Genomic DNA, 24,757 nt, shown 5'->3' on the forward strand with positions numbered 1-24,757 from the left:
GACACTGGAGATTTGCAGGCTTCAAGCTTTTGTTAGCCAGCGCTGCGTAGCATAACACACATTGCGGCCTTGGTTCATCTTGTTCACCAGTCCATGTGAAGCCTACGTTAATATAGCTTGAGTGGTATTGTCTTACCAGTTTTCGGCATTTCAGTGTATTTTCATTACCGGTATTCGTGCTGGTTCCTGGTAAACATGGGTCTGCACTCAAAATTTCCTTTGCACATGTATGTTGGCTTGCTGTACTCTCATGTTCGATTTTGAACTTTTCAGTAATCTCATTGTCACTGGTTTGATTGTTTGTTGTTGTTTTCTTTTTTAAATATCCTGTTTTCAACCACAAATCCATGTCTGGGGGTTGACTACTATCCTACTTACTGGACTGACAACTGTTACATTTTTTGAAAAAGCACTAGATTCTGGTATAGTCAGTACTTTTTGTGGTAAGATAAGGCCCTGAAACATAAGCCCTTGTATCAGAGGCCTGGTATGAGGCCTGAGACTTGAACTAAAGTAATGGTCAAGACTTTGCTGACATAAAGCAAAGTTATGCTATGAGCCAGGCAGGCCCCACTCACATAAGTTGGCAAGAAGAGGGCTGATAATTGCACGTATACACAAACCTAAAGAGTATCAAGTACTGATAGGATAAATATGTGCCAGGCTGGCACCAGAACAGTCCGGTACGAACACATTCCACAGAGATAATGAGGAACAGGCTGACTCATCCTAAAAAACAGGGTCAAAAGGATAATATGATGGATAGACTTGTTTGTTCGAACCAACATGTACCAGAAGAGAGGCAGCACCCCAACACGCAGAGGTGTTGTACCTCCATGTGTCAGGAGCAATGTGTAACTTGTTTGTACCTGTGTATAAGAATATATCCCTGAGTGGATGTCTTTGTCCAGCCGAGGGGGCAGTGGAGAGTCCTGCCACTGACTGAGCCGGTCCATTGTCAGAGAGCACATATGTACTAGCAGAACCGTAGACATCTGATCCTGGGAGCTAGAGACTATGTTTCGTTTGGCAATAAACCTGGCCGGTTTCGTTTGGCAATAAACCTTCTTACCTTATCGGAGTCTGTGGTTATTGGGGGTTCTCTTGGGGTCTGCTGTGTCAGTTATTTGCGCAGAGCCGGGGCAACACACAGAGGGAACACACGCATGCATCCAACTGTTATTAACATTGAACAGAGCAGAGCACCACACCAGTGATGTCTGACGACACTTTCCACGTTACAATGATGCCCAATAAATACAATAGGTAGGTTAGCTAAATTGCATCCAATGCAAACCATGCATACACAGCTGAAAAATGAAACCAATTAAAACTATGTATGTAGTGTAGTAGAGTACCAATTTAAAGAAACACATATTTCACTTCTAGATTAAATATGAATAAAAATAAAATAACACCAAAGACCCAATTAAATAACCTATCCTACCATAGACAACTAAATCTCACCATTGGGCTGGGAAGGGGGTGTTTGTCTCTCCCCTACCGCAGCAGTCACCAGGCTGGGAAGAGGTGTGTGTTTCTCCTCCGCTGTAGCTGGAACTGGGAAGGAGGGGGGTGTCTCTCCCCCGCCATAGCTGGGGTTGGGAAGGGGGGGTATCTCTGCCCCGCTGTGGCAGCCACTGGGCTGGGAAGGACAGGGGATGTCTCTCCCTCATCATAGCTGGGACTGGGAAGGAGGGGGGTGTCTCTCCACCTCCATAGCTGGGAAGGGGGGGTGTCTCTCCCCTGCCGTGGCAGCCACTGGGCTGGGAAGGAGGGGGGATGTCTCTCCTTCGCCATAGCTGGGACTGGGAAGGAGGGGGGGTCTCCCCCCCACTGCAGCAGCCACTGGGCTGGGAAGGATGGGCGTGGTGTCTCTCCCCCGCTGGGGCTGGGAAGAAGGGCCGTCTCTCCCCAGCAGCTGCAGCCCCCACAGCCCTGCAGATCCTAAATTCCCCCCACCCCCTCTTCTCACCCTACTGCCCCCCCACTTCCTATTTCCCCCACCTCACCCCCCCTACCCCCGTTCATGTGCATGCGCAGCTCCACTTACAGGGAACTATCTGCGGACCACCTGCATGGAGCTCACGGACCACTGGTGGCCCGTAGACCACAGTTTGAGAACTTCTGCACTAGCCTGTTATCTTCAATAGAGTTACCGAGACCGTTCAACTTAAACACACTGGATTAGATAAAACAAGTTAATTAACTACAAAGAGATTGTAAGTGAGTACAACCAAGGCATAAAAGTCAGAAATGGTTACAAGAAAAATAAAGAGAAAATGCTTTCATGTGCCTAACTTAACAAATGGTATTAGATTCAAGCAAAATGTCTCACCACATAATACCAGCAAGATTACTGACCAAACTCTTCAGGTCAGTGCCACCATCACCCTGAGTCCTACAGCTATTTCCTTTGTCTTCTCAGGTGCAGAGAGTGCAATGGGCAGAGAGAGACTAGTTCTGAGGGAATTCTGCACCAAAACATTAAAAATTCTGCACGATATTTTAAAATTCTACAAAAATCTGCGTATTTTATTTGTCAAAATAACACAATATAATCACTCTGGTTTCAATTATTTTGGTAATTTATTTAAAATACAATAGTAATATAGCTAGGTTTGACCCTTTATTTCTAGTTATTAGTCAACAAATACAGCAACTCTGGCATTGTAAAGGAGCCTTAAAACTTTTACACCTGTTTTATACTACCGGGGGAATTCACAAAGATGATGGGAACAATTCACTAAGAAGGTAGGCTGCTACATTCTGCTCTGCCTGAGGGGACAGAGACTTCCCCATGCCTACCTCCTCAGAAACACGCCGAAGCCCTTTCCCTCCACGCTGAGCATACTGTAATAGCGAGTGAGAGGGAAAGAGTGTCTCTCTCTCTCAGACGCACGACTGCCCTGCCCCTGCCCCCTCACAGTGGTGATTTATATCTCTACCGGCTGCTCTGGGCACCCGAACCAACCTGCTTGCTCTGCCAGGGAGGGGCATATGACTGCTCTTGCAGCTTCCCTTTGCTTCCCCTTCTGAAGTCATTCATCTGCAGGGAAGCAAAGAAATCTGCGGGGGACATGAATTCTGCGCACGTGCAGTAATGCAGAATTCCCCTGGAGTAAGAGAGAGAGGGGTCCTTTGGCGTGGTTGCCCTTCCTTTTTATAGTTTCAGTCCCCCTCTTGAAAAAATTTCTTGCTGAGAACCAGGAGACAGAGTCTATGTGGAAGGAAATTCCCTACTGTTTTTTTCACCTGTTTGAACTTCCTTTGTTTTCCCTTCCTGCTTGATGACTCTGTGTACTGCTTAAATGCAAATTAAGGCAAGCACACATTCCTTTGTTTAGGACAGACCTATCTGTAGACTTCTGCCTGGGCAGGGCTTTGAGGCTTGAAACATTTGTTAACATTATACAGGGGAATCATATAACTTCACATACAAATGTTGCCACACATATTTTATCAGGACAATACTGCCCAACAAATTGAGTTTTCAGATGATACCTTACATGGCATGCCTTGTACAAAGACTATTGCAATAGTGTGTAGGGTGTGAATACACGGATGTATTCTGTCACGCATCTACCCTATTATCTAAGACATTAATGAAAATCTTGAGTAGTACTGGACCCAGAGGTGACCTCTGTGGGACCCCATTAGATAAGCCCTCCCAGTTTGACAACAAACCATTGAAAGCTACTCTTTTAACCAGTTGTGCACCCACACTATAGTAATTTAATCTAGACCATATTTCCCTCGTTTGCTTATGAGAATGTCATGTGGAACTGGGTCAAAATAATTACTGAACTCAAGATATATGATATCTACTGCTTCTTCTGTATCCACCAGGACAGTAAGCACGTCAAAGAAGGAAATCAGGTTGGGTTAGAATGATTTATTCTTGACAAATCCATGATGGGTATTCCTTATCATTCTCTAAGTGCATACAGATTGTTTTTATAAGTTGTTCCAATATCTTTCCAGGAATTCCCAGGTCTTCGTTGTTCCCCTTTTTAAAGATAGATACTATGTTTGTCCTTCTCTTCTGGAATTTCACCTGTTCTCCAAAGTTCTTGAAGATAACTGCTAACAGATCTGAACTTCAGTTAGTTCCTTAAGTACACTAGGATTAATTTCATCAAGTCCTGCTGACTTGAATACATCCAACTTATCTAAATATTCTTTAACCTGATCTTTCTCTAGTTTGGCTTGCATTCCTTCCCCCTCCTTGACAATATTAATTGTATTTTGGCCACCATTACTCTTGTTAGTGAAGAGTGAGACAAAATAGGTTTTAAACATCTTGGCTTTCATAATGTATCAGTTATTATTTCTTCTTCTCTGCTAAGTAGAGAGACAAAGCAAAGTGTAGATCTTTTCTCTGGATCCTAATATATTTAAAGAATCTCATCTTATTGCCTTTTATGTCCTTTGCTAGGTATAACTCATTTTGTGCCGTAGCCCTTCTGATTTTGTCCCTATATTCTTGTTGTTCTTTTGTACCCTCCTTAGCAATTTGTCCATGTTTCCACTTTGGTAGGATTCCTTTTTGATTACTGGATCTTTAAAGAACTCCTAATAAAGCCATATTGGCCTCTTACTATTCTTCCTGTCTTTCCTTTGCATTGGGATAGTTCGCAGTTATGCCTTTAATATTGTCTCCTTAAGAAACTGCCAGCTTTCCTGAACTCCTTTTTCCGTTAGATTTTCTTCCCATGGGACCTTGCCTACCAGTTCTGAACTTGTCAAAGTCTCCTCTTTTTAAAGTCCATTGTCCTTATTCTGCTGCTCTCATTCCTTGCTTTCGTTAGAATCACAGACTCTCTCATTTCATGATCGCTTTCACCCCAACTGCCTTGCACTTTCAGATTCACTACCAATTCATCCCTATTGGTTAGAATTGACTCTGAAATGGCTTTCCCCCTGATTACTTCCTCCCCTTTCTGGAACAAAAAAGATGTTTCCAATACATTCCAAGAGCTTATTGGAAATGTTGTGGTTTGCCATATTAATTTTTGAGCAGATGTCTGGGTAATAAAGTCCCATATTACTACCAGATCTTGTGTTTTGGATATTTCTGTTTTGTTCTAGAAATGCCTCATCCACCTCCTCTTCCTGACTGGTGGTCTATAATAGACCCCTACCTGGACATCACCCCAATTTTTTTTTACACCTTTTATCTTGGGCATACTCAACATGCTCATTTTAGTCCTGTTGGTAGGGTATTCAAAACTGTTCTCCTTTTCCATGATGGGGGGGGGGGGGTTGACTGGTGTGAAAGGGCATGAAATTTGGTTGGTCCAGAGTGAGGTGCTAATATGGTATGTTCTCCATAGTTTGCAAGACAGGGCTAGTTTGGGGTGCTATGCTTGACCTTTGTAACAAAATGTGTTCCGGTGCAACTGTTTGGCCCTGTATTGTGTGCAGCATATAAGTCCCATTCCAGAAACATATGCTCTGTTTCAAGCCTATGGAATTGCTGCAGGAAACCATCCTCCACCCTCCTGCCTTCGTGGTCTTCTGTTGGGATGCAGTTGTTAGGATATAGATATTCAGGCCTATACTCTAAATCCTAACAGCAGTCACTAGTTTTCTGAAGATCTTCGTTCTCATATTCTCTCATTTCTTGTATGTGTGGGCTGTGGTGTTGCAGGTACTAAAGGAAATCCAAAAAGCACAAATATTTATTGTCCCAATACTTGTCTCCATGCCAACAATGATCAAATGTTGCTTTCCCCACAATTCTGGAATACCATTCCCATCTCTTTTCCCACTCTGGGGTTCAAGATAAGACATTTTCCATCTTTCTTCCACCCAGCATTGGTACCTGGTCCTGTATAAGGCCTAAGGGGGATGTGTGAGTTGAGAGGACAGGAGGCAGGTTAATAACTTCATGTGCAGCCCTGCAGGCTGTCTTTATATTGGAGCATGCTACTGCCAGGCATGTCTCCAGGAGACAGAGAAGGGTCTTGTTCAAAAAATCAATGAGCAAACCATTAAGATATGCACGACAGCTCTTTACCATGATTGTGTTGCCACTGCTGGTACAGTGGTGGACGGAAAACACTAGCTATATTGGCAATAATTATACTGAGGGAATCATTGCAAGACATTTTTTTCTATGCATTTTGAAATGTCTCTGTAGCCTGACTTTTGGCAATTTGCCTCATAAAATTTAATTGTACCTAAAAACTCCATGCACTGCTACAGTTGTGACCCAAGATACAAGGTCTATTGCCTTTTCCGTTTCTGTATCTGCTGTTACAGTAACTTTTTGCCATAATTTTTTTTAATCTCTGTTACGCTGATATCTTGAACAGGAGGGAGGCTTGGGGTATGTGTGCAGTCAACTGGGAAGGAGAGTGACCATCAGGCAGCTTGGAAAGGGTGGCACTGGAGTGGCATGTTTGGCTGATGGTTATCAGATTTGCTAATTCAGAGAAATAAAACCTTTATAACTTTAGGTATCTGGTGCACATGCTGTTTTGAGCATGGCTTGCTGTTAGGGATGGGGAGAGGGGTGAGGAGTGTGACCCAGAAACTGTCAATGACAAGTGGCAAGCAAGGGGGTACAAGAATATCCTGTTCTGGTATGTACATTCTGATTCACCAAAGAATGACATGTGAGGTATTAAATGAAAGCCAGGTTCACAGTGGTCATTGTTAAATGCATGTACAAATAGAATCATAGAATCATAGAATATCAGGGTTGGAAGGGACCCCAGAAGGTCATCTAGTCCAACCCCCTGCTCGAAGCAGGACCAATTCCCAGTTAAATCATCCCAGCCAGGGCTTTGTCAAGCCTGACCTTAAAAACCTCTAAGGAAGGAGATTCTACCACCTTCTTTCACTAATGAGGCCTGATAGTTAGTGATACAGAATTGTAAGCTCATAGACGAGAAGACCGTTTTCCCCATAAGGTCCGATCTCTTTGAGCCCTGTCAGCCTGTGTGGTCTTGGGATGCTGTGACTTTGCTCTCTCTAGGGCTACAAGGGAGTTGTGCGCTGGGTGGGAGAAGAGAAATTTAGCCCCTCTGGCAGGGACATAATAGCATCTCTCAGCCCTCTTAGATGTGGGGATGTAGGAGTCTGGAGTGTGCCAGACTACTCTGGCTGGCTCCATGACTGCCTTGTTGATCAGGAGCGCCACCTTGCTTTGACCGGATGCTGGGAATCCTGGACCTCCTCAAGTGTGTCTGGAGGTCACTGGCAATTGTATGAAATAGCTCCTGGTACCAGTGATCCCTAGGGAAGTCAGAACTGGGAGGATGGAGCTCAGATCTCCTTGACTGTCTATCGTGGCTCAGCTCTCTACAAGGAGATGACAGAACAGCAAGAGCGTCCTATCTATCCAAGTCTGACAACTGCTCTCACTTCACTCGTGGAACCAACAATACCGGAGGGTTGGAGAAGGGATGGCTCCAGTGACAAAAAAAACATAGCTTTGTCCTCTACTGTGGCAATGTCCCTCATAAGCACCAGGCCAGAGAAGAGAAAAGACTGAGCATGAGAGAGGAATATATCCTCCTGTGTAGTATAGAAGTGTCCATAAGACTTAGTGCTCGAAGCATTCCAACAGTCAGCACTGATGGTTCCGACTCATCCCAGGGAGTTGTAGCCAGGTGGTCCTGAGGAGGATGGGACAGTACTGAGGAAGAAGTAGGCCCAGCACTTCTGGATTGAGCCAGTGGGTGTCAGTCCTTGTGTTTTGGAACTGGAGCTACCAGTGGTACCAATGGCTCCTTTTTCCATACTTTACCCATCAATCTGTGGGTCTTTGGTGATTCTGGACCCATCAGATTCGCACGCAAATGCTCACCCAGCCTGGATGGGCTCGGGAAGGATTCCTTCCCTTCATAGGCAGATCCGGAAGGGCATCTGTCCACTAGGTAAGGAGTTATGTATGTATAGTGAAAATATGTTCTTGGATTCTGCACTACAGCAGAGGGGGAAAAACAGGCTTCCTGTTAGACAAGAGATGTTTATTCACCTGTCTGTCAGCATGTAAATTAAGCATCGTAAGCCAACACAACGGATGCACATTTACATACGTCAGAGGTATGAAATCAACAGGGAAGAGCACACAGGAAAAACAAGCAGCAGGGGATTATACTGTCTCTGAGTACAGATAATGAACTTTGGGGCTATAAGGAGAAGGGAAACAGGATATCCCCTTATTCTGCACCTAGGCAGTAAATAGGCAGTGTATTTACACACTAACAGGCTGTGCCCCAAGAGAGACCATTGTCTGCTGACCACCTGTTATATGAGGACCAGATCAGAGCCCAAACTGCGTAAAGGAGTGACTCAGATTCATGGGCATGCTTATTCTGAGTTAACAGCTATTAACAACTTGTGACCACTGGAAGAACCATTGGTGGTGTCTGAAGGACTATTAACCAACCAGAGCCCTTGTTAGATTTGGGCGGGGAGGGGGAAATCTCGGTAAGCTTATTAGCATGTATGTAGGTTGTTTAAAATATGTTTTCTTTGTAATGCTTTCACCTTAAGAATAGATGTACTTGCTTAGAAAGAGCTGTATGGTAACTGAACTAGCTAATCACACTTTATAGCCTCTGAGGAGAAAAGCAAAACAGGGCCTACTGAGGCAGTTTGACTGTGCTAGGGAATTCACAGTGTAGGCAAGGAACTGTGCAGCCTGGAAATTCCTTGGTGAGGAGTGGGAAGAGATGCTTGTGTCTGCCCAAGAAAAGTGACAACTAGAGAGTCAGGAGCTGAGAGTAGGTGCCCTTGCTGACCATGGACAGGAATACAGGTGCAGTTACCCTGAACTTTGATGTCTGTACAGTTCCTAGCACAATGGGAATGGAGCCTTTAAGCCCTACAAATAATCCACAGTAATGCAACTATTCTCGGGGGTGGGGAGGGTTCTCACTTGTTCTCTGAAACATTAGGCTGCATTCAGGATGTTTAATAAGGTAAGATTGTATAGGATAAGATTGTATCTTAATTTAAATAAATATTAAATATATATTGAAGTCAATCAGGCTTCACAAGTATGTACAGTATGCCAGGGGAGAATTTAGCCCTTGAAATATAAACTGGGGCTGAAGTACAAAAGCTGGGAGAAAGAAGAAATCTGTGATGTCGTCTTTCCCCTTGCCAGAAAGTCATTTTCAGTGTCTGGTTTTGGAACCTGAACACGAGACACCCTGAAGAGGCCTGATTTCCAAAGGGTGAGATTTCAGCACTTTCTAAAAATCAGGCCTGTTCAAGGTATCTCAGGTTGGGGCACCGAAAACTGAGACACTCAAAATCACTAGTCACTTCTGAAAATCTTGTCAATCAATAAATATTACCGCAGATTGACTGGTTAAGAGCATCCACTTGTAATATGATAAAAGTAGTAGCTAAATATAGAGGAATCCTTTTCTAAGTTACTATTGCTGTAAATTGCACACATCATAACTTTCATGTAGCTTCTGTGTGGTTATAATACATGAGGGTTATATGACACTGTTACTGGAACACATTCATGAACTGAAGCATGAAAAATTATAGACTAATGTACAATTATAATTTTCAATCATGTAATAGCACTAAACTTATGTCTTGATCCTGCAGCACTTAAGCATTTCAGGAGCAACAGGACTATTCAAGTGGATAAGTGTTCACAGGATTGGGGCCTTCTTTTATAAAACCCTGCTCCTGCAATGAGCTATAAGCAGGTAGTCCCCTGCGCCCACAGTGGGATCCATTGAAGTGACATGTGATTGGAGTAGCTGGGCCTAAGGTTGTAACTATTAAAAGGGTGGTGTATTTACTTATTACATTTACATGACAATTGCTCTGGCCAAACAAAACCAAAAAGAGAAGGTTCACTGTTGATACTACCAATCTTGACAGTACTATTTTAAGAACCAAAGAATGTGTTTGATTATACACAACTTATAGAAAGGAGAACCTAAAAAGGTTATTCAATTTGATTACAGCTTTTATATAGTCCCATAAATCTATACTTTAATCTTAAAATATGGTACAAACAGATTGGGTCCAAGAAATAATGCGCTTTGAGTAAATATGTAAATACATCAGCGGCTCTGCAAACTGTTACTTAGGTTAGTGATCTCTTTCACTTCATTGGACCGTGCATCCATGTAGCAGTCTGCAGGGCTGGCCTGAGATTCCTAGAGACACAATAAAAATTGACATCAATATTATCCATGTTGGACTTACACCAGAGCTCAACTCTTTAGGTTAGGAAGGAGCCTCATTACCTTTCAATGTGGGACAGTAAACTATAGCAAACCCAAATGCTTTCCCTCTGGTTTTTGGTAGCTCAATTTTAGCATTAACATTGGAGAACACTGACATTTGCATTCCATGAAACAGAATAAAATTATTGTGAAATCATCAGTGTTCTGCATTAGAAAGGCCTCAAAATTCCTCCCCTTAATTTACTGCAGGATTAGGAGGCCAGATTCCCAACTCCAGTCTGGCCCCTTTGGGCTACCTAGGTTGCCCAAAGTAGTGGGACAGTGGTTACATCTAGCCATCTGATATTACACTGGCAGATGGGAACTCTCAGCTGGCACAAATCTCCCAGTGTGTAATAAGCAGGAGAGGGTATGGCTGGGATGCTGCTTCATTTCATGAATTCTTAGCTGACAAAATGGTCCCCTGAGAACTGTTGCCAGCTGGTGTAAGATAGACCATCCCTATGACTTGCATTTACAAGGCAGAGAATCAAGGTGCTGTAACCAGCTCTTAGCAGATCCCAGCACAGCAGAGAATCTGGCCTATAATGCATTTGAATTGAGTAATCAGAAGGTGTGAGTTGGGATAAACCCTTAACAGGAGGGCCGGGGAATCTTCTGAGGGAATTTGTTTGGGAAATGCTAGGGTTTAGACCCAACTAAAACACTAGATCCAAACATACTCTGGATAAACTTGGATCTTGATCCAAAGTTTGCAGCAGGGTTGTATCTATGAGATAAACCAAAATCTCAGATACTGATATAATCTTTGTAGTTGAGGCCCACCTCTGGAAAATGCATGCCATTATTTGGTGCAATGTTGTGCATTCTTAAGGCAAAAACTTACTCTTCAGAAATATTTTTGAGCCAGATAAAAGTTATCCTTAGCAGTGCTGGTTTAACAGTAACAAGAGACAGGGAATTGCCTCCAACTCTCTCTTCAGTCTAAGAGCTGACATAAACATTTGCTTTGTCCTGGTAAGTGGCAAAGAGGAATTGAAGGAGTCATGTCATTGCAAGACACATTCTATTTAAATTGAAAAGGTCACTGCCCACATGTTTTCATCAGCCACCACACCAGACCAGTTGAAAGTATTAGGCTTCAATAGGTGGCCTCTTACTGAGGGCAAGACATTTCAGGTGTAGTTTCCATTGCTGTAAAAAATAAGAAGTCCAACACACACACACACACAAAAACTCATGCTGAGGTGTAATAAATGGTAAAAAGGAAATTTGATACATTTTTAGTAAAACAGACAAACATTCTTTTCTCCAATAGTTACTCTACACATTTCATTCTTCCAGAAGCTTAGTTGTTTAAAATAGCTTTACCTGTGAACTCCCATTCACTGTGATGAAGGCTCCCAGAGTGCTTAAGAAAAAATCCATTTATAAGATTCTCATTCACTAAGAAGTCTGCCAGGTCACTCAACAGGATTTTCAACTTTTCCTTATTCTTTCCTAAACTTGTATTTTCGGTATTGTAGCCTGGAAGACTCTCTCTAAAGAATTCCTTGGAAGTATTTTAATTGGAAAATCATCTCTTATGTTGTATGAGTGTATACTGAGCTACACTGTGCAGAAGTCTATAATTAGGGCACAGTATGCAGTGCTGACAAGTGGTCAGAGTAGTCAGGCTACCTGAGTGCAGTTACATCAGTGGGGAAATAGACTCCCTGTTGATCCAAGGTTAGACATTTGTTAGAGGTTCTCTTGTTGATGCCTCTGCTTTCCTATGTGATCTTGGACAATTTATTTAACCTCTTAGTGTGTTAGTATAACCATCTAGAAAACAGCATTTGCTATGGCTATTTCCTACTGGCCCAAAAACATCTATCAAGTGGATTACCTCCAGAGGGTAAATTGAATTTGCTTTCAGCATTGCCATCACCTCATTAGTCCCTGTAGAGTACTAAGAATTGTCTCCCTGATCTTTGTGTTGTTGTTGTTGGGATTTTTCTTTTGGGGGAGGGGAAGGGAACAAACAATAGGATACAATGAAATGACTGATGGCATATAGGTTCATACTCCTCCCAAATGATAATTCCCTATAACTACAAAACAGTCACATGATTAGGGGAACTGAGAGATAGAGAAGTTATTACTAAATTTAACACTTAAAATATTGGCTTAGTAAGATCAACAAAAAATAAGGTTGGGGTCTATTTAAAACTATTACAGAAAGACAAACACTTATTTTTTAAAATACAAGAAAAAATGCTTATTGGTGTGTATCCAAACCTGTTCTGTAAACAAATATAGTGAACAGACTTTTAATTTCTCTGATAACCCTGGGAATTTCTTCCAAGTGTCCAGTAAGATGCTTTGATCCCAGCAAAACAAACACAGTAGCATGTCTCAGAGCCTGAGTCTATAGGCTTGGGCTTGTAGGATCCTTGCTACCAAACTAAAAATACCAGTAACTGAGTGAGAATGTCTACACTGCTATTTTTAGCACTGAGGCATAAGCCTGGTAAGCCTACATCTGTAAAGTTGGGCTCAAAGACTTGGGTGTTATGTGTGTGTGGGTCTGCAGTGTAGGTATACTCAAAGACTATGGGTGGAGCAGTGACTCCTTAGCAGGCTGGGGAGAAACTCTACCTTGTGACATTGCTTTCCCTACGCAGCAGGGAGCTCTGGAAGGCATTGTGCCTCTGGGAAGCTCAGTACTTCTTGGAGCTCCCTTCGGGGGGTACTATTCTGCACCATGCTAATGTAGGCCACTGTTTGATATGCAGAATCATGTCCCTAGTAGGCACAACAGTTGGTTTGAGGTCAAGCTCCCAAATTAAAGGAACGGGTGCTCAGATTAAGGTGTGGCTCCAAAATTACTTGTTTCCTGCTACCCCAGTTAGAAAAGTATTTGGATGTCATGTCTCCGTTCCCCCAAGAGATTTTTATGGTGTCATTTTTCAAGATTCTCCTGCAGGTGACTGCTGCTCTACTTTATCATAGTTGTGATAGTAATTACTTCAAAGAGCAATTGTTAGCCTTAATTAATGTTTGCAAAACACTCAGATATTAAGGTGAAATGCTATAAAAAGCGAAACTATTTTTTGTCAAAGTAACAAAATCTTAGGAATATGAGAGTTTGCTACAGCATTCTCCTATTCAGTCCTAGCTGCAAAATGAGGGGGGACCACTTTTTTTTCCTCCTTTTCTATGGCTATGTGATGTAAATTCTACCTCTACATTGCTTAAACAAAAAGATTACTTTGAAGCTAGTTTTGCAGATCTGCATCAGTAATTGTCTCAGTTTGTAAAACTAATTACTTGAGCTATGTTTTTACATATAAGGTTTCTCATTGTACCAACAGATGTCTCTTTTTTTTTTGGCTGCATCTGTAAGGTTTGGAGAACCATCAGGTTTATTAATATTTTCTGTATTTATAGAAAACTTGTGCTTTATAAATATCAAATTTTGATCTTCTCTATATATGTTTTGTAGAACCATAGAGCCAAAATATGCCTTGAGTGAGACCACAGTGATGGGCATAAAAGCCGAGCTAGATAGAAGTATTATTTCCACGCTTTGTCCAGATGGCTGGAGTGTTTGTGTGGGATTTTTAGCTGTTCCTTTCCCTCTCCTCAGATGGAAATGTAAGAGTTGTTATTCTAAGCCCATAGTTATTGTTAGAAAATCAAATTCCATCTGTTTCCAACTGAACAAGGAACGAGGGAATCAACAGAAAACCCCATTTGCTAAACAACACTCATTGCCACCTGTGAGCGAAGAAACTCAGGGCAAATGAAGTCTGGTTAATCTGTCAGTCGCTCTCCTGATCAATTAGAAAAACGACATCTACTTTTAGAGAGAAAGTGGATGAGATAATATCTTTTATTGGACCAACTTCTGTTGGTGAAAGAGGCCAGCTTTCAAGCTACACAGAGCTCTTTTTAGGGTCTGTGTAGCTTAAAAGCTTCTCTCTTACTAACAGAAGTTGGTCCAGTAAAAGATATTACCTCACCCACCTTATCTCTAATACACTGGGACCAACAGGGGGTTTCTCCAGGAGCAAACACAGATGCTGCAGGCTCTTGTGGACCTGACAACACAGGGTTCAATAATCATGGATTTGCCAGCCTTTGCAGTCCATGGAGAACTCCATTATAACACCTCCCTATATTCCCTACCCTCAACATTCCACATGTGGATCAGGAGTTGCATCCCTACCACGCCACCCCAGGGAACATTAAGGACAACCACAGCTTCCCGTACACATACATGTGAAACCACGGTTGCTTTATGTGTAGCTAAAATGGACGTGAATGTTCTGTTCCATTAATTTAGTTTTGTATGTATTTGCTTTTAAATTGCAGAGATTTCTCTTTTCACTTTTTACTTTGTTACTGAATAAAATTCTATTCTTTATTAGTTCACAAGATATGCTGCAGAGTGCCTAGCAGCTCTGAAACTGACCACATACTTGTAACTCTACAGTGTGACACAACTCATAGGATCAATGACACACAGTGCAATAATCATAAAATGTACAGTAAGCACTGTAAAATTAATAGGTGTATTCACAGTGTTATATTCACAGATGTGCACCAAGCACCATATATTTCCTCCCTAAAACAGCAGGGCTAGGTAGCTCACAGTATGCCACAATGCATTACTGAGTCTCACTCTTAAAGTGCCCTTTTAAAGCCTCCCTGAGTTGTATAGCTCTGCATTAAGCTCTTCTAATAGCCCTTGCATCTCCCTGTTCAAACTCAGCAGACAGCTTCACCAACTCTGCCTTCCACCCCAGTGGCGACTTTTTCCACTTTGCTTTACAGATATTATGCAGGACACAGCAGGAAGCTATAACCAGTCAGATATCTTTCTCACTGAGATCCAATCTTGTGAGTGAATGGCAGTGTCCCTTCAATCTACCAAAAGCACATTCAGCTGTCATTCTGCACCTGCTGAGCTGGTAGCTGAATCTTTTTTTCGTGCTGTCAAGGTGGCCAGTGTACAGCTTCATGAGCTGTGGCTAGGCTGGGTCCCCCAGGAATGCTACTGACATTTCAACATCACCAGTGGTAATAGACCAGCTGGGAAAGAAAGTCCCTGCTTATAGCTTTCTGAACAGCCCTGTGTTCTTAAAGATGTAAGTGTCATGCACTTTCCCTGACCAGTCCACACTGATGTCAATGTAGTATCCCTGGTGATCCATCATAACCATAGAAAAGTAGCCCTTTCTGTTTATGTACTCTGTGGTAGTCTGGTGCCAAAATAGTGATATGCATGCTGCCTATTGCTCCACTGCAGTTTGGGAACCCCATCGCTGCAAATCCATCTTGCACATTGCTGAGAGTCACAGCCCTGTGTAGCAGGAGACAATTAATGGCCCTGTATAGTTGCATGACAATGGCCCCTGTGCGGATTTTCCAATTCCAAAATGATTTCTTACTAGTAGCAATCCAGTGTTGAAAGTTTCCACAGTGTGATTGCCGCTCATTTCTCCACTATCAGTGCGGCTCTCAGTCTTGTGTCCCTGTACTGAAGGCAGGAGTGAGCTCAATATACAGATCCAGGAATGTGGCCTTGTGCTTCGAAAAGTTCTGAAGCCACTGCTCGTCCTCCCAAACCTGCATTATGAGAAGCAGTGCTCCACCATCTGCAGATGCTCGTTAACACCACCACCAACCTTGAATTGATTCTTACTATGTCCTACAGCAATCTGTCCTCCAAGAAATTGTCCTGTCCCCTGCTGATCTGGTTGTTCTTATTGCTCTGCAAACACTAGACTATCATGAGTCCTCTGCTTGCAAAACTTATGACAAGAGCACAGAGCTGTGCAGGCTTCTGTCAGAGATGGTGGATAGTGAGGAGGGCCATGCCGGTTCACAGGATTTTTTAAAAAGTTGTGAAAATTATGGGATATAGACATTATGGGATCGAGACAGTGGCACACTGGGAAGTTGACCCCTTGTTCCCAGTCCATCCCTGTGCCACTCGTTTCTGCCCCACCATGCGTTGTCACAACTTCCCAAAAGACAGCACACTGGACAACGACGGGTTGCACACTGGGGATATCTACTCATGGTGTACGGTACTGTGCATCAACACTAGTATTCCTGGGAGTACATGCAGTACAGACAGAAGAAGCCAAGTATGCACACGACCAAGTAATATACTAACAGTGGCAGCTTTATGCCAACGTAACTTGTCAACCAAGGTTAGTAGTTTAGACATGGCCTAAGTTACCCATGACTGTAGTACTTCTAGATACAGTTTAGGCAAGGACAGTGAACTAAATGAAGGATCCTGACTAGTTACAACATTAATTTTGTTTTACAAAATAATTGATTAATATGTCTTATAACTTCCATATTTAAAAAAAGAAAAAAAATACTGTGGCAATGTTGTTCCCCCAAGAGATAGTATTTTTGCTTTTAATGTGCTGGGGAAGGACCTGTTGTGAAGCAATAATATATGGGGAAATGAATTACCGAGTTTGGAGGTGTGGGGGAAGGGAGGGACGCCTAAAAAGTAAATTCACAATCCTCATTCACCAGTGAGGAAAACCTCATACAAAGAGGCGACAAGAATAAATAGAATAGAAGAATCAATCATCTTTGAAAATTGAACTAGTAATTTTGCAATTGAGTATTTTTTTCTTCATTTTTCAGAGTGAAAGAATTTGAGATATATACAGTGTATGCACTTAGTAAGATAATGTATAATGGATGTTTATCACATTTAAGACTAAATTTCTGCACAATAGTCAATATTTTGTCTATGGACCAAAACTGTTTGTTTTTCACACAATTAAATACCTTATTCTATCAATAATTCTACTCTCAGAATTGAAAGCAAATACAATACTCTGTAGATTAATTTATAGCTGAGTGAATCAAACAAATTAAACACTTTCTCTGAAAAAAATATTTTCTCTCTGTCAGTGAAGGGATTAGTAAATAATTCAGAAGTTATAAAGCAGTGCAGTATAACATCTGTTAGAGAATACCTGAATCTTCTCAGTAATTATAATTAATATACATTGCCCTTACATTGATGTAATACCTTTCATCCTGAAGGATCCAGAAGTGCTTTACAAACTTTGTGAACTCAACCATATACATATATTAAACAAAAATTAAAAGAAAATAAATTTGGTCAAGTATTCAGAAGTTAGGAAATACCAAAATTAAGGTTTCCTGGGTAACCTTAACAGAATTCCTATGTGATACTATGCAAATCACTTAAACCTTTTTTACAGGTGGTCACTAATTGTGTGTTCCTTATTTATGGGGACTTGAGGTGCTGGGGTCTGATTTGCAGAAGTTCTGAGCACTCACAGCTGAAGCTGAAATCAATGGCAGCTATGATTTGAATGTATAAAGTGCTATATAATGCTAAGTGCTTTGAAAAATCAGGTTCTAGGTGTTTCAGTTGGGCACCCAAAAGTAGTGAATACCCTTGACCTTAATTTCTCTGTGCCTCAGTTACCCATCTGTGAAATGGGAATAACAGCACTGCTTTAATTCACCGGGTGCTATGAAAATACATTGATTAATATTTTTGAAGCACTCAGGTACAATATAGATGTGCACTCTGGAAAAGCCTGTGAGGTAATGAATAATTCTGTCTTCAGAGCAGGGTTTGAATAGTGTGCAGTAAAGAAGGCCTGGGGCCATACATTGAACAATGAGAAGAAAATGGTCATTGAATGGCTGGTCAATAATTGAGCACTATCTTTTCTGTGCACTGAATGAGACGGGGTCCTATGGGGGAAAACAGTATGTGATCGTGTAATTAAAGTCTGTGTAATACATGCACAAAAGGGAAGGGCCTGAATTAGTTTCACAGGCACTGTTTCACCATCACCTCTGGAGGGGTGGTGAGGAAATCTTCCTGGAAAAGACGCTGGCTGCATATTTCCTGGGGCAGCCTCTAGCCCTCTTATACTGCATGTTGCCCTCTGCATATATAGTGCTGTTGTGTTGTAAATAAAGTACAAGCTGTGCATAAGTTTATGCATGTTTGCTGTGATCAGTGGAATTATGATGCTACCTCAAGGGCTAGAAAAGACTTAATTCATCCACAAAGGTTTTTGTACATCTATAAAAATTAATGTATTCAGGCATTGCCTACAATACATCTGCGGTTATGTAATAGTATTCAAAAACAAACAGTGTCAGGCTAACACTTGCTGTTTAAAGCTTCTCTCACCTGAAAAGCACTAGCAATGTCAGTGGTGGTAACCGTGCTAATTTCAGGCTGTTCAAAATCGGCAGCCTACCTGCCCTGGCTGGCAAGCATCTCATTCAGCCAGGCAACTCTCTCACCTTGCTCTCACAAATATTATGCAACACACAGCATGCAGCAATAACTGTAAGAACAGTTTCCTTGTTGAGGTATAGCCTTGCTATCAGGCATTTCCACCTGCCCTTCAGTTTTCAAAAGGCACACTCCATTCCTTTTGCAAGTGTACTGGTGCTTAGTTAGACCTTTCCTTGCCTTTGTCCAGCTTACCATTGCATGGCTTCATGAGCCAGGGAAACAAAGGGTAGGCAGAATCAGGATTAGCACAGAAACCTTGGGCAGCCCAAGGGAAGAAAGACCTTCCTGTCAGATTATCAACAAGTCCTGAATTTCTAAAGATCCTGGCACTGTGGACTCTTGCAGGCCATCCAAAGGTGACGGTAGTAAAGCAGTGGTGGGCAACCTGTGGCCCACAGGCCACATGTGGCCCATCAGGGCAATCTGATTGCGGGCTGCGAGACATTTTGCTGATGTTGACCGTCTGCAGGCACGGTCCCCCCGCAGCTCCCAGTGGCCATGGTTCGCCGTTCCCGGCCAATGGGAGCTGTGAGAAGAGGTGTGCCGCAGAGTGCCTACCACAGCAGTAAAGCATTCATGGCGATCTACCAAGGCCTGCCCTGCATAACTATTCGGTGGTTAGGTGGTGGTATGGGGAGGGGCACAGAAAGAGGACATGTGTGCCGTCCATCACCCCAGCACAGTTAGAGAAACCCAGCTCTGTGAACCCATCTGGTATTTCCTGTACATCGCTTAGTCTGACCTGTTTGTGCAACAGGACATGCTTTCTCGCCTTACAACTGCCCCCACTGTTGATTTTCCAAAACCAAATTGATTTCCCACTAACCGATAGCAATCTGGGGTTGCAAGCTTCCACATGGCAAGCACCACTCATTTCTCCACCGTAAGGGCAGTGCTCATCCCGGAGTTTCTGTGCTGCAGGACAGTGGTGACCTCAGTACACAACTCCAGGGATGTGGGCTTCTGCATCTGAAAGATCTGGAGCCGCTGCTGATTGTCTCAGGTTTGCATCATATTCAGTCCCACCAGTTGGGGTTTATTGGATTGGCTCAAAATTGCTGCTCCACTGCATGTAGTTGCTCCATGAATAGCTGTTATATAATAGCTCTATAGTCATTGTCACATCACCCTCTGTTGTCTGTCTGAGTGCACAGCCTGCAAGTACAAGAGGTTCGTATGGTGTCCTTATGACAGGGAAGAGAACAGAGTCTTTCTCTGTCATATCCATGTTTGCAGCTGTGAGCTCGTAAATGGCGTACGAGAGTGGTTGATTATGGAATAGGACAGAAGGAATTGTGGGCATTTGATCCCAAATCTCCACAACTCCCCCAGAAGTGTGCAGGTATCCCACAATACCCTGCACCCATTTTTATTTTGAGTCAATGCTAAAGAGATTTTGTTAGGATGAAATACATATTTCTTTGTACTTGGAAATAATAATATGCCTGTTGTGATGGCAGTATGAGGTTGATGGGGTCCTTAGCTGTTCAGTTAGTTGCTTTTAAGTGCTTGGGTTTTATAAATAAGGTCATAGATAGCTACATTGTTCACAGATCTAAAGGGAGTGGTCTGGGCCAATACTTTGTAGTAATATACTGGTTTTTCATCTCTAGATCTCAAAACACTCGACAATGATGGGAGTGCACAATTAGCCCATTTTATAGTTGGCCTACCCAAACTAAGTACAGAGATTTGAACTAATTTGAATGAGGTATACTGTGGGTCTATTTCATCAGAGTTCTGTTCCCAGCTATGTCACAAGCTTCTTGTGTAATCTTTGGCAAGTCACCTAGGCCCTCTGTTCCACAGTAATTATTTGGTGTAATTAAAGTTTTCAGAACACATTCTCATTGTCAATTTGATTCTGAAGACAGAAGTTTTGTTGTTTGAGTGGGTTGGAGCCTTATAATGATTCTATTATAACCTAAACTAATGGTCAAACTATCACCTTTGGGACTAGAACCCTGGTTCTCTAACTTTAAAAATACAGAGCTCCACCAACTGAGCCAAAGAGCTCACTGGAGTTGTAATCTATATATTCTTTCTAAGCTTCAGCCACCCAATAGACAGCAACATGTCCCACATACATAGAATCATAGAATCATAGAATATCAGGGTTGGAAGGGACCCCAGAAGGTCATCTAGTCCAACCCCCTGCTCGAAGCAGGACCAATTCCCAGTTAAATCAGGGTCCAGATCTTCCCTGATGTTCAGAAAGGAGAACATACCCCTTCTCACCTGCTCTGAATGCCCCTTAACTGCAAATGAGGATATGGTCCAGAGTAATGGATACTGCTCCAAATAAATCAGTGGGATTGTGAATATGAGTGTGTGTATGTATGTGCATATATATACACCTGCATACACGCATACCTCTCATTGACATCAGTGTGGGCAGGACTGACCCCCAAACTATCTGCAAGAGAACTCACTAATAGCTTTGCATAACTCTAATATATTTTCTTCAAATGTAGCTAACATACATAGGTGCTGGAACTAGGGATGTGGGGGATGCTGCTGCACCCCCAGGCTTGAAATGGTTTCCATTATATACAGGATTTACAGTTTAGTTCAGTGGCTCTCAGCACCCCTGTTATAAACATTGTTCCAGCACCCCTGCCAACATATAATTTTGTAAGGAGATTTAAGCTTGACGAGGAAGTAACAAGCTATTTAGGAGCTGGGGGAAGATAAAGAAATGTTAGAAAAAACTCAATTTCATATCAGGGTAATTGTTAAATGATTCATACAGTTTGACTTTTCTTTGTACTTTGTGGAAATGTTCTTCTTTGTCTTCAGAGTAAATATGGTAATTTTTAGTCCATGCCAATCTGGCAAGCCAAAAATATAGTGAAGGTAAAACAGAGCTTTATAATGGATCTTGGTTGCTGATTCAGAGGCTGTTTGTTACAAACACCACTCATTCTAATATCTATGTTTTCCCTAGAGCAGTAGTTTTCAACCTTTAGTCATTTGTGGACCCCAAAATTTTTTTGAATGGAGGTGAAAACCCCTTTGGAAATCTTAGATATAGTCTGCAGACCCCCAAGGGTCCATAGACCACAGGTTGAAAACCACTGACCTGAAGAATTCCTGCCTAAGTACAGACCTAGTCCAATACTACTTAGCTTAGAAATTCACTATATAACAACTTGAGGTGTTTTGACTATATATTCTTCTGTTTAAAAAATAAGTTTCAAAATGTTGAATATAAAATAATGAGGACACAGTTTGGGTTTATTGTGAGAAATTTGGCAGTTAGCACCAGTGCTGTTAGCTTTGCAAATCTTGGCTGACGGTTCAATCAAGGTTCTCTCCAGGTTGACAATTAGTATGCATCATTCATCTAGAATGTGTCCCAGCCATAGGTCCCCTGCTTAAATGTTTGGCACACATAACCTTTGCATTTTGGCAGGTGTGATGGGGTGACTACCCCACATTCACCCTGCAGGGTTTAATGCAGGCCAGATGAGCCAATTAACCCATTAGACAGTTGATTAAGGAGGCTCAGCTGCACAGGAATAGGTGGGGCCTATAAAGCCCAGGAGCTGAATGGCTACAGGGTTGCTGGGAAAAAGCAGACACTTCTAGGAGAAAGGGAGTAATGAATGAAAAATACAGATACTCTCTGGGATGAGGGGAGGAGACTTTGGGAACTGGTAGCCCCAGAAAGAAAAGGGGAACTGATGATAGGAAGAAGCCCAAGGATAGAGCACTGAGTCCAGAGAGAGAGAGCAGGCCCAGACCTCTGAGCTGAGAGTTCCTGGACTGGAACCCAGAGAAGAGAGTGAGGGGCCTGGTTTACGCTATCAACCACTGGGTGAATGGCAGTGAGCAAGAAAACTTCCTAGGACTATTGAGGTGTTAAACTCTCCTGGACAGAGACATGTCTTGAGGGCTGAACCACAAAGAGGACACTATGGTTCCTGAGGCTTTAAGAGGAGCTGCGAGTGGATGGAGTGATGGTGTGCAAACTGGATGCCGGGGTGTCAGTCTTGAGCTAATTCCCAGAGTAGCAGGCGGTGCCTGTCTAGTGGTGTGCCCTGTGACAGCAGGCTGTTCATCTTACTTCAATTGGACCGTCTTAATATAGATCAGCTGAGATTAAAATCAGACAGCGTGAACACTTAACATTATGGAGATTTGTATACTTAACCCCTGATTTTTTCCCAGTGCTGCCCATTATTCATTGCAAAGTTTGTTTTTGCACTCTTTTAGCATCCTTCACACAAACACTTCAGAGCTCTTCACTTCTGCCTGGTGTAAACTTAAAAGTTTTGATAGCAGTGTTCGGTTGGTTAGGAGGGGTGTGGGGGGAACGCATTCCTGACCAACATAGCTATGCCAGCACAAGCCCCATTGTATATGCACTTACACCATCAAAAAAGTCCTTTTGCTGATATAACTTATTTTGAACTGGTCTGAGCTATGCCAGGAACAGAACTCTTGCTGGTATAAACTGGCCTCCACTAGAAGGGTTTGTTGGTATACCTATCCCAAAAAACCCTTTCTAGTTTAGACAAGGCCTTAGAGTATATAAAACAACAAACAGGCAGAAATAATGAAAAAGTTTAATAGCGCCTCAAAGTCTGTGGCTAAATTTTTTAATTTACTCTTTGGACTAACTGGAACAGTAGTCCAAGTGATGGTCACTAGAAAGCAGGAGACAATGGGTGATAGAGATTTTCCCCCCAGCTAATGCATTCTAGATAACCCTAGTGGGATTGTTTGATTTCAAGTGGTGAAGTCCAGGTCAGAACCGTTTTAATCTGAAGAGGCCCCCACTGTAATCGCACAGAATTTATCTGAGTTCATCAAGTCAGTGGTGGATGGGATGGCATAGGTTGCACTGACCAAGCAAGCTAATGCTTTGCCAGCAGTGGCAGCCCCTGTAGATTTCCTCATTGACCACTTGGAGAAGTGTCCTTCTTTACAAATTCAGTTGGATTTTTTTTCTGTTCCCTATTAGGGCTCTGCTGTACCCATGTGGGTGAAGTAAAAGTAGAGAGATGATTCCCACAGTGCAGTTCTTTATAGGGAAAACATCGTGTGACGGGTTCGGTCACAGAGACCCCCTTGGGACTGCCACCTGATGTGCTGAAACTACCTCTGAGCCCATTTTCCACTGCTAGCTTGGGACTTCAGAACCCTGTCTTGTTTAGCCAGACACACTAGTCTGCTGCAACACAGACCCAGGTCTGGTCCACACCCCCAAAGCTGCAGGCTTTAACTGAAAACCACTCAGCAGGTATTCCTGTCTCCAGAACCCAGACACCCAGCTCCCAATGGGATCCAAACCCCAAATAAATCTGTCTTACTCTGCATAAAGCTTATACAGGGTAAACTCATAAATTGTCTGCCCTCTATAACACTGATAGAGAGAGATGCACAACTGTTTGCTCCCCCAGGTATTAATCAAGAACTCTGGGTTAATAAACACAAGTGATTTTATTAAGTATAAAAAGTAGGATTTAAGTGGTTTCAAGTAATAACAGACAGAACAAAGTAAGTTACCAAACAAAATAAAACAAAACACGCAAGTCTAAGCCTAATACATTTAAGAAACTGCATACAGGTAAATCTCACCCTCAGAGACGTTCCAATAAGCTTCTTTCACAGACTAGATTCCTTAGTCTGGGCCCAATCCTTTCCCCGATACAGTTCTTGTTAGTCCCAGTTCAGGTGGTAACTAGGGGATTTCTCATGACTGGCAGCCCCCTTGTTCTGTTCAACCCCCTTTTATAGCTTTGGCAGAAGGCGGGAATCTTTTGTCTCTCTGGGTCCCCACCCCTCCTTCTAAATGGAAAAGCACAAGTTTAAGATGGATTCCAGTACCAGGTGACATGATCACATGTCACTGTAAGACCTTATTCTCCATTCTTTCAGGGCTGAAACTGCACATACCTAGGAAGGTTTGGGAGTAAACAGAGCCATTCGCAACCAATTGTCCCAGTTAATGGGAGCCATCAAGATTCCAAGCCACCATTCATGGCCCACACTTTGCATAGTTACAATAGGACTTCAGAGTAATACTTCATATTTCTAGCTTCAGATACGAGAATGATACATTCGTACAAATAGGATGAACACACTCAGTAGATTATAAGCTTTGTAACAATATCTTACAAGAGACCTTTTGCATAAAGCATATTTCAGTTACTTTATACTTACACTCATAAGCATATGTCTGTAAAACATATGGAGTGCAATGTCACACATAGGGTATGAGTTAAGGAACTATAGACTGTAGGACTGTCTCTAGTGT

At 42.4% G+C, this 24,757-nt stretch overlaps 1 protein-coding gene across 3 annotated transcripts in view; it reads left to right on the forward strand.

Annotated features, from left to right (window-relative positions):
- Positions 1-24,757, forward strand: part of LOC311531404 (uncharacterized protein) — a 44,530-nt gene that overhangs the window by 6,080 nt on the left and 13,693 nt on the right. The window lies entirely within an intron of this gene.

The sequence above is a fragment of the Lepidochelys olivacea genome (assembly GCF_965140295.1).
Source record: "Lepidochelys olivacea isolate rLepOli2 genome assembly, chromosome: 1".
In the NCBI taxonomy this organism is placed as follows: domain Eukaryota; kingdom Metazoa; phylum Chordata; order Testudines; family Cheloniidae; genus Lepidochelys; species Lepidochelys olivacea.